Source organism: Palaemon carinicauda, chromosome 44 (genome assembly GCF_036898095.1).
Source record: "Palaemon carinicauda isolate YSFRI2023 chromosome 44, ASM3689809v2, whole genome shotgun sequence".
NCBI classification, from domain to species: domain Eukaryota; kingdom Metazoa; phylum Arthropoda; class Malacostraca; order Decapoda; family Palaemonidae; genus Palaemon; species Palaemon carinicauda.
The window spans coordinates 23,176,322-23,183,703 of record NC_090768.1 but is presented as its reverse complement, the minus strand read 5'-3'; positions in this window follow the sequence as shown (position 1 = coordinate 23,183,703).

Here is a 7,382-nt window from a genome sequence, read left to right as displayed (position 1 = left end):
CACATGATTTGAGAATTTGCGCAAAATATAATAAGAATTTTGCTTGTAATGAATTTTTTTTTTCTTTCGTTAAAAACCAGTACTTTCACTTCTTCCGTGGTTAAGTTCCAGCCTTCTAGTCATCCTTTTATAACTTGTTTTTTTTTTTTTTTTTTTTGGGGGGGGGACTGATACTTCAGACATTTATATTGTGTGACCTACCTGGAAATACTGCCACATGGAAGAAAAGGGAAATTTCATCCAATACCACAAATCATTGTGTCGAAAAAGCAACACACAAAAATGCCACTCATGGTGTAAATGAAAGTATGAATTTGGCTACAACGAAGCATTTATATATATAACAGAATTTCTTCCCTGTAAACATCCCCAGTTGCCTATTAAAAAAGAAAAGTGGAATTAATTACACCATTTCACTTGATAATTATATCGCACACCGCTACCTTTTTTTCACTCTAATTGAGATGTATGCTGATAAATAATACTCTAGAGCCATCGTTACCAGAGGATTTTTTTATTTATTTTTAGTCTACCATCACAGGTTATCATTTTTTTTTTTCTTTTTTTTTTTGCGTTCCTTATCCTCTACATAGAATCTTTTAATTTGCATCATTATTTGTTTTCAAAGGATACATTTTAAGAAAATGAGTAGGAGTAATTAAGTGGATCTCTAAACAAAATTAGAATACAATTTTTAATTGTTATTCAAAAGACTGCAATACATGTTGGATCGAAAATGAATGTATTTCCTGGCACTGTAAGAATAGTTAAATGACATTACCACCCACTTGAGTATTTTTATTAAAAGTAAAGATTGGGGAACAGGCAATATCCTTATGCAGCTTAGTAATTTTTTTCTACTTGGGTGAAATCGATTGCAATTCAATAACAAAAATGTCTGGGTTGTTTCCACAGATATTCAAAGAGGTCATGAGGAACCTTGCAATCTGTTAAAAATACGATAAATATTCATAATATCCGTTTTATTCCTTTTACTTATCATCGTTTACAAAGTCGGAAACACTCCTATGGTCAATTGCACAAGTATAAAATTAATTTCAAAATCATTATTAGTTCATAGCTAAGACTAACTGCTCTATTAGAATTACTCGTAGTTTTTAACTGCCTTTTGAAGATTACAAGTAGTTGTAAGCCATTCGTGAAAAGACAAAAGTAGTAGAGAGAAAATAAATGCTTGATGATAAAAATGATGCACATTACTTTGAAAAATAGTTGAAGCCATCCTCATGGACTAACAGATTTCGATAAGAAAAAAAAAAAACGAACTTACCACTTCTATGAACTAGAGTGTGTGTAATTGTGTGTACACACACACACACACACATATATACATATATATATATACATATATATATGTGTATATATACATACATATATATATACTGTATATATATGTGTGTGTATATACACACATACACACACACATTATATATATATATATATATATATATATATATATATATATATATATATATATATATATATATATATATGTGTGTGTGTGTGTGAAGTCCCTCATTAAATAGGACATCGCTAAGTATTTTACTGAACAACTGCTAAGATTTTAGTTACACACTCATAAATATAGGTTAGGCAAATACTGGACTAGGAGATTGTAATACTAGAAAAAATAGACTTTAAGCGCGCGCGCGCGCGTGAGAAAGAGAGAGAGAGAGAGAGAGAGAGAGAGAGAGAGAGAGAGAGATTTCGCTTGAATACGGGTCTCTTTTGAGATAACCTGGCAACTAGAAAAAAATTAAGGCTCACTAGATAGAAGACCTGTTACCTGTCAAGGGTAGAGCAGCTTTTAGGAGCAAGCACATTATCCGTCTAACATACGTCCGAGGCAACAAAGGAAGGCCATGAAAGCACGAAGGAAGAGAAAAAGGTTGATCACCAAATAACAATCACATATACTATCATGTAGCTCGAGATTAAAGGAAGATGGCCATTGTGAAAGAAAGTTTTCGGACGCGAAAAAATATTTTTTTTCCTTTTATCCTAATGATAAAATATCATGAAAAGTATCGGGCTTCGATTTTTTTTTAATGTCAACTGTCGTAAATGGTAACATGAAAGATAAGCTGGGGGATGTGAATAGCTCCATGTAATGTAATACGTAGCCAAGTTTAAATACAGTTATTTTTATTAAATATTAATAGCTGCCGGGGGATGTGAATAGCTCCATGTAATGTAATACATAGCCAAGTTTAAATACAGTTATTTCTATTAAATATTAATAGCTGCCGGGGGATGTGAATAGCTCCATGTAATGTAATACATAGCCAAGTTTAAATACAGTTATTTCTATTAAATATTAATAGCTACCGGGGGATGTGAATAGCTCCATGTAATGTAATACATAGCCAAGTTTAAATACAGTTATTTCTATTAAATATTAATAGCTACCGGGGGATGTGAATAGCTCCATGTAATGTAATACATAGCCAAGTTTAAATACAGTTATTTCTATTAAATATTAACAGCTGCCGGGGAATGTGAATAGCTCCATGTAATGTAATACATAGCCAAGTTTAAATACAGTTATTTCTATTAAATATTAACAGCTGCCGGGGAATGTGAATAGCTCCATGTAATGTAACACATAGCCAAGTTTAAATACAGTTATTTCTATTAAATATTAACAGCTGCCGGGGGATGTGAATAGCTCCATGTAATGTAACACATAGCCAAGTTTAAATACAGTTATTTCTATTAAATATTAACAGCTGCCGGGGGATGTGAATAGCTCCATGTAATGTAATACATAGCCAAGTTTAAATACAGTTATTTTTATTAAATATTAACAGGTAAACAAAAACTAAGTACATCAGGATCTCCATTAATTTCCTGCATTACTGTACAATAAAGTAACTATAGCAATTGACATGTCTAGAAAAGAATCTAATATTATGAGAGACATAATGTAGCATTAAGTCAATAACTTTCAAGTAGATAAGGGCAAGTTGATAAAATAAGCTTTAATACCATATAGACTGTGTTCTTTATTGAGTTTCGGATCGAAATATCGATATTTTCTATAATGATTTCAAACCCTCTTTGTAATTGTCAAGTAACTTTTATGTTTGCTACTAAACAAGAGATCACCTTCAGACATTGGCAAAATTGTCATTATTATTATCATAAATATATTGGAGAAAGGAAGTTGGATGAGTTGGATGGCTAAGTGGTAATAAACCAAAGGAATGGGACGATAATTAAAAGGCAGAAATCAATAATGCTGAGATGCTACAAAGTAATTACACTGGTAATACACAGTTCGCAAAAGTATAAAGAATAAATCTAAAGAAAACATCTTGAAGCATTTTTCATACCATTTTGTCCTTTTTCAGAACACTCGTCTGTCATCAAATCCATAATTTACACACACACACAAATATATGCATGTGTGTATATATATACATATACATATATATATATATATATATATATATATATATATATATATATATACATTTTTTTTATAAAACTAGAAAATGAGTAATGAAAAAAGCTAAATGCCGATAAATGAAAGAAAATAAACAAGCATTATATTTCTGTAGGTGACTCATCCTTTCTCCCAAACAGTACTAGTTTCGTCTACCGAAGTTTTGTTGACTTTTTAAAGCACAAAGCATGACATTTTACGAACAACGTTGTGTTCAAAAGAAGTTTCAGGACTACCATTCATGAAGTTTATGCAGTGCTCAATATCCGTGAAAATGGGTCTTTATCATTCCAAAAGATAAGCTTAGATTCCTTAATGACAGTAAAGAATTATAGTTTATAAAATGTAAATTGAAAAATAGCATTTAAGTAGAACAGAGAGAGAGAGAGAGAGAGAGAGAGAGAGAGAGAGAGAGAGAGAGAGAGAGAGAGAGAGAGAGAGATTTCGCTTGAATACGGGTGTCTTTTGAGAGAGCAAAGGAATGGTGTTTTCAAACGGAGTCTTACTAAAAATTGCATATTTGGAGAGACAAAAGAAAACTCGAAATCGTCTTTCATAACAATTATTGCTTGTCATCCTCCAACACAATAGAACAATACCATGAGGACCAATTGTCACTATTGCAAATTTCCTACGTATATAGGTGAGGAGTAGATATCTCAAATCATCAGTCGAAGAGCAGAAGAAATATCAGTATATTTTGGATGTTTTTGCTGAGGGTAAAAAGTTTGATGTTGAAAATAGAAAAAACAAAACCCTGTTTTGTCGAAAGTTTCAGACTCGAATAGTTACGACAAAATAACGCGATTCACCTTTATGAAAAGTTCTCCTTAACTCGGTATTAAACTTTCATATGACCTGATAAGCAGGAGAGAGAGAGAGAGAGAGAGAGAGAGAGAGAGAGAGAGAGAGAGAGAGAGAGAGAGAGAGAGAGAGAGTATTATCTAAGGGGTTCATTCTACTGCTTCTAAAAACCATTACTAATATGAAAAGTAATGAAAACCTTAAGAATTTAACCAGTAACCTAACACATTTACAACATAACTAAAGAGTAATACAAAAAAGTTTAGTATTTAACTAAACAGCGTTTTCATTATTATCATTATTATTGAAAAATAGCCCGGTGAGGCTAGGAAATAAGGAAATAAACAAACTACTAGGGAAGTAATGAACAATTAAAATAAATATCTTCATAAAACTAAAAACAATAAAACAGACCTTTCATTTAGTAACTATAAAAAGAGATTTATGTCAGCCTGTTCAACATAAAAACATTTGCTGCACATTTGAATTTTTGAACTTCCACCGATTCGACTACCAAATTAGGAAGACCATTCCACAAATTGGTCACAGCTGGAAAAGAACTTCTAGAATACTATGTGGTATGGAGCCTTATGATGGGGAGGGCATGACTATTAGAATTAACTGTATAACCAGGCTGTTATGTACAACATTAAAGTTATCGAGACCTAATCGATTTGTGAAATTTTATACATACATACATACATATACCAGGCACTTCCCCCAATTTTAGGGGGTAGCCGACATCAACAATGAAACAAAACAAAAAAGGGGACCTCTACTCTCTACGTTCCTCCAGCCTAACAAGGGACTCAACCGAGTTCAGGTGGTACTGCTAGGGTGCCACAGCCCACCCTCCCACATTATCCACCACAGATGAAGCTTCATAACGCTGAATCCCCTACTGATGCTACCTCCGAAGAATATTAGACGATCGAGTCATCTGCCTATGACAGCAGTGGCAAACTTCGAGGTTAATTCTACTCTTGGATATCTTACAGAGTTTAAGCTTATAGCACGGCCTAATCCGAATATTCTCAATTGGGCTAATCTATTGGAAACTCAAAACTGACATTACATTGGGGATATTTTGTACCGCTATTCTTATCGAGATTACAAAGTAAAATTCTACTAAACGACACATGGATGTACTGGCCTTGTAAAGGACATTATCTGAATCCAGCAAAGTCTTCAATTTAGATAATGATAAAATAATGGAACATTTTGCCGCAGTAATACAATCGAGTTACTATCAAATCCTTGGGCTACTGTCAAACACGGGTTGATTTTTTGAAGCTTATAACTCCGATGACATAATCGAAGCATATCCCAATTACAGATGTTTCTTAACCTCCAATAAACATGCTGCTTTACCTAAAAACAAAGTCAAGAACCCCACTCGGTGACTGATCGGCGTGGGTAAACGAATCACTGTACAGTGATTTTAACTACCTTCCACATCTGTAACAGTATTGTTATTATTATTATTATTATTATTACTAGCCAAGCTACAACCCTAGTTGGAAAAGCAAGATGCTATAAGCCCAAGGGCCCCAATAGGGAATAATAGCCCAGTGAGGAAAGGAAATAAGGAAATAAATAAATGAAGAGAATAAATTAACAATATATCATTCTAAAAACATTAACAGCGTCAAATCAGATATGTCCTATGTAAACTACAGTATTAACAACGTCAAAAACAGATATGTCCTATACAAACTATTAACAACGTCAAAAACAGATATGTCCTATATAAACTATTAACAACGTCAAAAACAGATATGTCATATATAAACTATAAAAAGACTCATGTCAGCCTGGTCAACATAAAAACATTTGCTCCGATTAGGAAGATCATTCCACAACTTGGTAACAGCTGGAATAAAACAGTATGCAATAGTTTCAATGGTGGAGCATAAATAGGCTTCCTATAAAAAACTAGTGTTATTCTTTTGAGTATAAATTCCAGCATTAAAGATAAAGAGATTTAGACAGCATAAACTAATAGAAAGCAGTCTAGAGATGTCTATAGTTGTTTATGAATGGTATTATGATTTTCCAGATACATTCATACTTTGGATGGAAATAAGATTCTACATTACTTATAATTTAACGGAAGAAAAAATATTAAAAAAGAATTACTTCTGCACCGCAAGTGTTTAAAACTACCGGATACTATGTACAGCATTTCATTTAAGAGAAATTATCCCAACTAGAACAAGATTCACATCACTAATAATTTCTATACATATCCAGGATTCTTTCTAATTTTATTACTTATTGACAAGAAGTTCATCAACTATTACTGTAAAACTTGGAGGGGTTCTTTATAAATAGGCCGACGTCGATGTGTTAAAAAATAAACCAATGTTAAATAAATAATTTACCATCACAACTAGACCAAGCATCACAATTGAACTGCTTAGAGTAGATTATGATATTATTAGAACAGTCACCCATTATGCGAATAAACATCAAAATGACCAAGATTAATTAACGTTATGTAGCGTCAAAATACCAGGGTACAGTTGGCTTCATTAATTCCAGTACACTTCACGGGAAGGTAAGGAGACGTTAGTGTACCGGAATTAGTGAAGCCAACTGTACCTGACAACAAAAACAGGTCAAGAAAATTCAGAGCAACAGCAGTAAAATATGTATTACATCATCATCACCTCCTACGCCTATTGACGCAAAGGGCCTCGGTTAGATTTCACCAGTCGTCTCTATCTTGAGTTTTTAATTCAATCCCTCTCCATTCATCATCTCCAACTTCACGTTTTATAGACCTCAGCCATGTAGGAATGGGTCTCGAAACTCTTCTAGTGCCTTGTGGAGCCCAGTTGAAAGTTTGGTGAACTAATCTCTCTTGGGGAATGCGAAGAGAATGACCAAACCATCTCCACCTACGAAGAATAAATTCGTAAATTTAACCCAATGTTTCCACACATTTTTATATTATCTTTTAAAAACGTACAACAGGAAGTAAAACAAACGAAGTGTCCTTCCTAGTTTTATTTTTTCGAAAGGTCATTCCTACAGTTTTATTTATTTATTTATTTATTTATTTTTTGGCCTAATAATCATCCACTTTGAAACTTCTTTAAAACTG